Source organism: Cynara cardunculus, assembly GCF_001531365.2.
Source record: "Cynara cardunculus var. scolymus isolate 2C chromosome LG 11, CcrdV1, whole genome shotgun sequence".
Taxonomy (NCBI): Eukaryota; Viridiplantae; Streptophyta; class Magnoliopsida; order Asterales; family Asteraceae; genus Cynara; species Cynara cardunculus.
The window spans coordinates 21,036,811-21,046,521 of record NC_037538.1 but is presented as its reverse complement, the minus strand read 5'-3'; the positions used below and the strand labels follow the sequence as shown (position 1 = coordinate 21,046,521).

Here is a 9,711-nt window from a genome sequence, read left to right as displayed (position 1 = left end):
AGTAAAAATGACTCAAGGTTGGGATAAACTAGGAAAATCTACCTATTAAACATAAGAAATGGGTACTTTAAACATGTAATAAACCATGCTTATCACACCCCCAAACTTAAAGTGTTGCTTGTCCCCAAACAACCAAATGACAACTAAAAATGACTCAATATAGCAAGGTATACAAGATCAAGGCAGTAAGTGCACATACAAAGCAAAGTATATCATTCATGAACATCATAGCCCTTCATAAATTTTTAGCAAACCATTCAAAGCCTTCTTTTCATGTATGAACCTTATGCTAGCACTAGTCTTCTCCTTAATGAACTCAACACACCTTTTTCATGCTAGGGTCAATAGGACTTGTTTAAGGCTCTCCTCTCTTTGGCTATTTTCTTTTCTCACTTTGCTTTTTTCAATTATGCTTCATCATTTAATTTTTAAAATTTTTGGCACTTTTGTGCACTTTATGATGAAAGCATGCACATTGCCCCTATGGGACATTTTTGTGCTTATTAAAACAGATCCCACAAAGGCTTTAGAGCTTTGCTATTTTGTTTTGGAATTTTGGCCTTTGTGGTATACCCTCCCCAAAACTTGGACTTTTGACAATGCCCTCATTGGCTATGTTGGTGGAAAGTGTATGAGGCAACAAGTGGCTTGTTTGAGAGTTAAATGAAGAATGGCCTAAATCATACCTCCAAATGTGTATTGGTGTGTGAGTGAAAGGTGGCTCAAGAAAAGACATATGCTAGTTCTAACAAGAACACTATTTAGTAGGTGAATGGCTATTTATCCTAAAATTTATTTAGGCTATGATATCAAGAACTATAAGCAATGATCATGTAATCAAGTATGAAAATAAAGCTAAAAAGTAAGAAAACTATCCCAAGACTCGAAATAAAAAATAAAAGTTGGAGGCTAAAGATGAATGAACATGTCCTACTCCAAGGGAGTAGGCTGTGTGGCTTGTGGCTCCATGGCTGCATCCAAGGCTGCTTCTCTAAGCTGCTCATTCTCTTCTTTTAGCCTCTTGTTTTCTTCTTTGAGGTTCTTCAGCCTTTTGCCCATCTGCTTCAATCTCTTGCTCACCATTTCCTTCATCTTTACTTTCAACTCTCTTAAGTCTCGTTTCCCCTGCCTCTGTCCCTTTTTAATCTGCTTCTTCACCTCTACTTTCAGCTCCTCCATCTTGTCCACAGTTTCTGATCTTTGCATCAAGATGCTGTCCAACAGGTTGCTGTTTTGAGATAGCAAATCTTGAATCATTCCCATCAAGTCTACTGCTCCCATAGTTCTGCTTGTCCTCTCCTTCAGCCTTGACACAGCCTTTAGGTCTATAATAGACCTTTCTGCTCCTTCCTTTATGATGACATCTTCCTTGAAAACAGGTACCCCCTCACTCTTCAACAACCTGTCAATGACCCCAGGGAGATACAACTTCCCTTGGGTCCTGTTAGTACAATACACAATAGCCTTGTGTAATATCTCTCCCACATTAATGGTTTTCCCCTTTAGAATGCAATACAACAAGATCATCCTATCAACATTAAGGGAACTGTCATGGGTGGTAGGGTGTAGAGAGTGCTTGACAAAATTGACCCAAACATTAGCATTTGGGGTCAAATTGGCAGCCTTGAAGACCCTAAGTGAAAAGTTTGCATGATGCTCCCATGTGGTGTCTAGTCTTGCCACTGCCTCACAGATTTTATTAAGCTTAGACTCAGAGGCAGTATGCTTAAGGATCTCAAAGTCTGAATTTAAATGAGTGGTGAGACCTAAGACATTGTTTAATGTCTCATCATCAAAAGATAAGCATACACCTCTAACCTTGATCATACAGGAATTGCTAGCAGCAACCTAAGCATAGAACTCTCTAATAAGTGAGAGATTGTAAGAGCTATATACCTCACAGAAGCTTTTCCATCCCAAACTACTAATCACCTCTCTGATAAATGGGCACTCTTCCACACTCTTGGGATCGAAACCTTTATTGGGCCAAGCAGTCTTATCTTTGAATTTCTCAAACAGAGCCTTTGCCTTGACAGAACTAAAACCCTCCAAAGGTAGCATGGATCTCTTTGTGATTGCTGGAGTGGAGGAAGTGGGAGCAGGCTGTTCTTTGGATGTTGCAGCATTCTGTGACTGCCTTGTGATTCTTCTAAGAGAGTCATCTAAAGCTGTTGCCTTGCCTTTTTCAACAGCATCAGCTTTCTTCTTTTTAGGTGCAGGACCTGTGGTTTGAGTAGTTTTCTTGGCTGACTTCTTTCCCAAGGCCTTCCTCTTCTTAGAGGCAGGCATCACATGAGTGGGACTAGGGGAGGCTAATGAATCAACAGCCTCTAGTAGAACATCCATGGATGTTTGTTCCTCAGTACTCTGCTTAGAATGGTCTATCCCCATTTTGGCCAAGATATCATCAATGACCTCAAAGTCCTTGCTTTGAGGTGCCGCCTCAACAAAATCTTGAATGGGGGCATGGGAGGTTTCATCATTCTAAGGAAGCAAATAAACCCTTCCCAAGTCTTCTTCCTTAGTGGCATCTTCCTCAGACTCAGATAAAATATAGTCTTCTACAAGCACAGTAGGGTTGAAAATTACCTCAATGTCATGCTCTGATTCATCCACAGGAGGTTCATTGAGGCCATGGAGTTGAACTCTTCTTTGGCTTGATTCGGCCATGGTGGAAGATGAAGGGACAGCTGACTGTGGATGAGTAGAAACAACCTCCTCTTCACTCATGGACAGGGAGTCAGTGTTTTCACTTAGTTCTACCAACTCTATTTTAGCATTTGAGGGTAGAACAGTGGTCCTCCTACGATTGCTCCTTCGAAGAGGTCCTCTTGGAGGGGGACAGGTAGCTACTCTCTTTAGCCTAACCATGGTTGAAGATAGCAAATGATGGAGGATGGAGATGGAAAAATGCAGAAATGAGGAGGATTTTGAGTGACAGCAGGTACGGTGGTGGTGGTTTTAGGCCAGTGATGGTGGTGAGACTTTGGAGTGACGGGGAGAGTAATGGAGGGAAGAGTGGGGGGATGGGTGATTGAAAATGTGGGTTAAGAAAAAGGCAGTTTAATGATGGTTTTCTAAGTAACACTTAGTGGGTCTAAGAGGTTACCAGCCGGCGGTTTCTCAAGGAAGGTACAGGGTCATTAAAACTTAAGCCTCCTCATTAATTGAGACACAACCCTCAAACCCCAACCTATCACCTTGTGACAATTTTCACCTTTTGACTGAAAAGTTAGTAATGATAGTGTAAAAGGTTGTGCAAGTTACCTTGTACCACCTTGTACTCTCTTGTACTATCCTAAGACCTTAACCTTGGTTTTATCTTAACCCATTTTCTCCCTCTTTTTCCTTTTTCAAAAACCAACGTCAATCTCCCTAACACCATAAAAACAATCTTTTTCAAGAAAAGTTTAAAAATTAAAGATCAACCCACTTTCTCCATTTCACACAGAGCTGTAGGCCTAGAATGCTGCAACATTATGAGCAGCTCACCAATCTTTTATTCAAAACACACTAAGCCATGAAAACTTTAAAACACAACCATCCTATGAATTTGAAATTTATTTACAAACAAATGTGGACTTTTAAGAAGTCTAAGGGGGATCTTTGAGATTTTAGCAGGGACCAACACAGTCCTCAGAGTGCTGTTCTGAGACCGCCGCCGGATTATGGTACACTTTTACCCTTTGGCCATTAACCTTGAAAATAGAATTATCTTCCGGGTTTACCAAATCCACTGCTCCATAAGGATAAACTTTAGAAATAAGAAAAGGCCCAGACCATCTAGACTTAAGTTTTCCAGGGAATAACTTCAGTCTAGAATTAAATAAAAGCACTTGTTGGCCTTCTCTCAATTCTCTGTGCTAGATTCTGTTATCATGCCATTTCTTTGTCTTTTCCTTATAAAGTTTGGCATTCTCATAAGACAACAACCTATGTTCATCCAGTTCACACAGTTGTAACTTCCTTTTCTTTCTGGCTTCATTCAAAGACCTATTGAGCTCTTTGATAGCCCAGTATGCTTTGTGCTCCAGTTCTAAAGGTAGATGACAGGCTTTTCCATAAACTAGCTTGTATGGGGACATACCTATTGGTGTTTTAAAAGTTGTTCTATATGCCCATAAAGCGTCGTCTAATTTAAATGCCCAATCCTTTCTATTAGGTTTTACAATTTTTTCCAAAATGCCTTTAATTTCTCTATTAGAGAGCTCAGCTAAGCCATTTGTTTATGGATGATAAGTCGTGACAATTCTCTGGTTAATATTATATTTTTCAAGAACTCCTTTCAACAAATTGTTCACAAAGTGGGTACCCTCGTCCCTGATTAGTGCCCTCGGAGTACCGAACCGTGTGAAAATTTGTTTTTGAAGGAACTTAACCACAATTTTTGCGTCATTTGACACACATGCCATGGCTTCTACCCACTTGGATACATAGTCAACAGCCACAAGAATGTACTGGCAATTATTTGATGGGGGGAAAGGACCTATAAAGTCTATTCCCCATACGTCAAATAATTCAACTTCAAGTATCCCATTTAATGGCATTTTATTTCTTTTGGAAATGGAGCCACTCCTTTGACATTCGTTGCACCTTTGTGCAAAATTATGGGAATCTTTAAAAATTGTTGGTCAATAGAAACCTGACTGTAGGACCTTGGTTGCAGTCCTTTGGCCTCCAAAATGGCCCCCATATGGTGCATGATGGCAATGATGCAGGATTGCTGCTACTTCAGATTCAGGCACGCATCTTCTCAGAATCTGATCTGCACCAAGTCTAAATAGAAACGGGTCATCCCACAAATAAGATTTAGCATCATGAAAGAATTTCTTTAACATGCGGCCTGTGTAATCGGAGGGTTTTATTCCACAGGCCATGAAATTAGCTAAATCAACAAACCATGGTGTTTTAGGTTGGTCTATCATGAGGATTCTTTCATCTGGAAAAGTATCATTAATGTCCATTCCCTCTCTCTCAGGTTCTTCTAACCTAGATAAATGGTATGCCACTTGATTCTCTATTCCCTTCCTATCAAGTATCTCTAAGTTAAATTCTTGCAACAAAAGCACCCATCTTATTAACATCGGTTTTGCATCTTTCATTGAGATCAGGTACTTGATGGCTGCATGATCAGTATGCACAATTACCTTTGTTCCCATCAAATAGGACCTAAACCTCTCAAAAGCAAAAACTATGGCCAATAATTCTTTCTCAGTTGTGGTGTAATTGATTTGTGTTTCATTCAAAATCTTACTTGCGTAGTAGATTGAATGAAACACATTCTCCTTCCTTTGCCCTAACACAGCACCTACCGCCCAATCACTTGCGTCACACATGATCTCAAAAGGTTTGTTCCAGTCGGGGGCAACTACCACTGGTGCAGTAACCAAAGCTTTCTTCAAAGTTTTAAATGCATTTCTGCACTCATCGTTAAAATTGAATTTTTGGTCATGTTATAGGAGTAGACAGAGAGCTTTTGAAACTTTTGAAAAATCTTTTATGAACCACCTATAAAATCCGGCATAACCAAGAAAGCTTCTGATTCCCTTAACAGTGGTGGGCTCGGGTAGTTTTTCAATTACTTCCAGTTTTGCCTTATCTACCTCAACCCCTCGTTTAGAAACCAAATGCCCAAGAACAATATCTTCTTTGACCATGAAGTGACATTATTCCCAATTGAGAACCAAGTCTGTTTCCTCACACCTTTCTAAGCTCTTTTTCAAATTATTTAAACAATTGTCAAATGATGAGCCATATACAGAAAAGTCATCCATAAATATTTCAATGGATTTTTCAAGCATATCAGAAAATATGGACATCATACATCTTTGAAAGGTGGYAGGAGCATTACATAGTCCAAATGACATTCTTCTAAAAGCAAAGGTGCCATAAGGACATGTAAAGGTAGTCTTTTCCTGGTCCTCGGGAGAAATGGCTATTTGATTGTACCCTGAATACCCATCTAAGAAACAATAGTACTCTTTTCCGGCTAATCTGTCTAACATTTGGTCAATGAAAGGTAGTGAAAAATAGTCCTTTTGGGTAGCCTTGTTTAGTCTCCTATAGTCTATGCATATTCTCCAACCTGAAACAACTCTGGTGGGGATAAGTTCATTTTTGTCATTGTTGATGACTGTGAACCCTCCTTTCTTGGGAACACACTGGACCGGACTAACCCAAGAACTACTGGCTATCGGAAAGATAACTCCAGCATCTAACCATTTCAAAATCTATTTCTTGACTACCTCTTTCATGACAGGGTTCATCCTTCTCTGAGGTTCTATGGACATGAAGTTTTTATCCTCTAAGATGATCTTGTGTTGACAAATAGAGGGACTAATCCCTTTCAGGTCAGCAATGGTCCATCCTAAGGCCTTCTTGTGTAATTTCAGCATATCCACAAGTTTCTTTTCTTGATGCAATTCTAGGGTAGATGAGATAATGACAGGCAATTTTCCTTCTTCTCCTAGAAAAGCATATTTCAAGTGGGATGGGAGTTGCTTTAACTCCAACTCAGGTGATGATTCTATGGATGGGGTGAAGTCTTTTTGCTCATTATTTTCAAGCAGCTCAAATGCTGCAGCATCCACTGGGACAACATCAGTTCCTATTTCCTCTATTTCCTCATCATACTCTTCTTCCAACTTAAGGTTTCTTTGAATTCCTTCTTCCAAACATACCTCCTCTATCTCAGTTATTCTTGAACACTCTTCCAAGTAATCAGGGTACTTCAGAGAGTTGAAGATATTAAAGGTGACTTTTTGGTCCTGGAGTCTCATGGTTAACTCTCTTCTCTGGACATCAATCAGGGTTCTTCCAATGGCTAAGAAAGGTCTTCCTAAAATAATTGGAATGTCCTTATCGGCCTCAAAATCTAGTATGATAAAGTCCGCCGGAAATATGAATTTGTCAACCTGCACCAAAACATCTTCAATTTTCCCTTTAGGATATGCTATGGACTTGTTGGCCAATTGGAGTGTGACAGTGGTGGGTCTAGTCTCTCCTATGCCTAAGGTGTTAAAGACAGACAAAGGCATGAGGTTAATACTAGCTTCTAGGTCACATAGGGCTTTCCCTATCTCCTTCCCTCCTATTGAACAAGGAATGGTAAAACTCCCTAGATCTTTTAGCTTATGGGGTATGCTATTGGTCAGAAGTGTACTACATCCTTCAGTTAGGGCTACTGTCTCATATTCAGTCAACTTCTTCTTCTTGCTTAAGATATCCTTCAAAAACATAGCATAACTAGGCATTTGCTCAATTGCTTCAACAAGGGGTATGTTGATGTGCAATTCTTTAAACACATCCAAGAACTTTTTAAAATGCAATTCCTCTTTCTGATTCCTCAACCTTTGGGGGTAAGGAACATAAGGAGGGACTGGTTTTATCACATTCTTGCTTGGAGGTGTTGAGCAAGATGGGTCTTGAATTCCCCGAGTCTTTGTGGTGCTCTTTAGTGGTTCTGGTGGAATCTTATTATCAAGCTTAGGGATTTCTACAACCTCAGTCCCTTCTAACTTCTTCAGAATCTCTTCTGAAAAAAGTAACGGGAAGTCTGATCTAGGGGGAACAAGAGTAGTGGTTTCAGATGTTTGTTTTTCCAAAAGTGGGACCGGTCCTTCTTTGAGAGGGACCGACACTAGATCACTAGGTTCTGACAGTCTTGGTGTATTATCTTTTCTGCATTTTTCTGTCAACTCCTTTCCACTCCTAAGAGTCACTACTTTCACATGTTCCTTTCCTAGGTCTCTAGGGACTTCTGTATTACTGGGCAAGGTTCCAAGGGCTCAACTATTCTGGTTAAGTGCAAGTTGACTGACTTGAGTCTCTAAATTCCTGATGGCAGCATTTTGTTGATTAATCAAAGCTTGATTTTGGGCTTGAGACTGTGCTAAAAGCCCTTTAATCATTGCTTCCAAAGAAGATGATGATTCTGCCTGTGGAGGAGGTTTGTTCAGAAAATGTGGCTGAGATTTTTGAAAACTTTGTTGGTGGTTCTGAGAGTTACAACTGTTTGCATGATGCTGTGGTTGGAAATTAGAATTTCCTTGTTGCTTATGGACTGGTGGATTAAGGCTGGGACTGGTCCAAGAAAAGTTCGGGTGCTGTCTCCAACTGGCATTATATGAGTTAGAGTAGGGATTAGATCTGTTTTGAACATAATTTACTAATTCAGAATTATGAGTACAATGTTCATATGAATGATCCCCACCACAGCACACACATTGAACAAATAGGACTGTTGGAACAGATGTGTGAGTAGCTTGCTGTACTCCTTGACCAGAAGTTAAATTTTTCAATAAATTGGTCATGGAGGTRAGCTGAGCTGTTAATGCAGTATATGCATCCACCTCATGTATTCCAGCAGTCTTTTTCTATGGCTGGGCACGTGAGTCTACCCAATGCCCATTGTTTGCTGATATCTTTTCTAGGATCTCATATCCTTCATTATAGGTACTGGCTGTAAAGGCTCCGCCTGTAGTCGCCTCGAGCATTTATTTTGCCATGGGACTTAACTCATTGTAAAACGTCTCAAGTTGAATACAGTACGGAATGCCATGGTGCGGACATTTCCTCAACAGCTACTTAAACCTTTCCCACGTGTCAGGAATAACTTCATCATCCAGTTGTTTAAAAAGACAGCTTTCGTTTCTGGACTTAGCGTCCTTGTTGGTGGAAAATATTTTGCAAAATTTTTTCTGCCATGTTACTCCATGACGGCACAAATCCTGTTGTTAAAGAATTAAACCATGCTTTTGCCCGATCCCGTAATGAAAATGGAAATAAAGTAAGTCTGAGAGCGTCATTTGACACTCCCGGGATCAGGAAGGCATCTGTGATTTCCATAAAAGACTTCAAATGAGAATGTGGGTCCTCTGAGAGCAGTCCAGCAAATTGACCATTAGTCTGTAACATGTGAAACATTATTGGTTTTAGCTTGAAATGAAGAGCGGTCATATGTGGTCTAATTATCCCAGAATTTAATTGCTTAAAATCCGGGATAGCATAATCCATGATCCGTCCATTTTTGGAATTTGCCAGATTAATGATATTCGGAGTTTGTGCCCTTTGCTGCTCATTAGGGTCCGATTCTGTATCCAAATTATTATCATTATCATGATGTGGGTTTCCTTGGTGAAAAATTGGGAACGGTGGTATTTGCCCAAAAATTGGCGGTTGGTTTTCCAAATGTGGTACTTCCGGAATGTTGGGAGCAGGTAACTCCATGTTGGGAGGGAGTAGAGCCTGAAATGCTCTCTGAGCCCTCATTCTATGGTGAAATGTTCTCTCATTGTCTGAATCAAATTCAAAAAATTCCCCACGATGTGTTCTTGGCATACACCACTTTTCAAAAACAGGTACTAGAAAAATCAAATCTTTTACTTTACTCAAAAAGAAAACTTTAAGCTTGCCTATCCTCGGCAACGGCGCCAAAAACTTGGTCGGTCAAATCCTTTACCTTTAGATTTAATGAAATTGGGCCACAAAGCAAGTATACAATACAGCCCAACGTCGTCTTTCCAAGTAATAAAGTGGTATAAGTACCGGAATATCGTCCACAGGGATTGGAACAAAAGTTAAATAAGAGTCCAACAAAAGAAAAGATTTCAGATGACGAAAACGAAGACTTTAGTTTGATTCTGAGTTAACACAGGTAATATAACAGAATAATAAAGTGGAATAATAAAGCAGAGTAATAAAGCAGAATAA

The 9,711-nt window shown here is 39.9% G+C and overlaps 1 non-coding gene across 1 annotated transcript; it reads left to right on the top strand.

The window, feature by feature from the left end:
- Positions 1-8,553: 8,553 nt before the first annotated feature.
- On the top strand, positions 8,554-8,660 carry LOC112522315. Its single transcript, XR_003070150.1, has one exon. It is a non-coding gene; the product is annotated as a small nucleolar RNA R71 (small nucleolar RNA).
- The last annotated feature ends 1,051 nt before the right edge of the window (positions 8,661-9,711 follow it).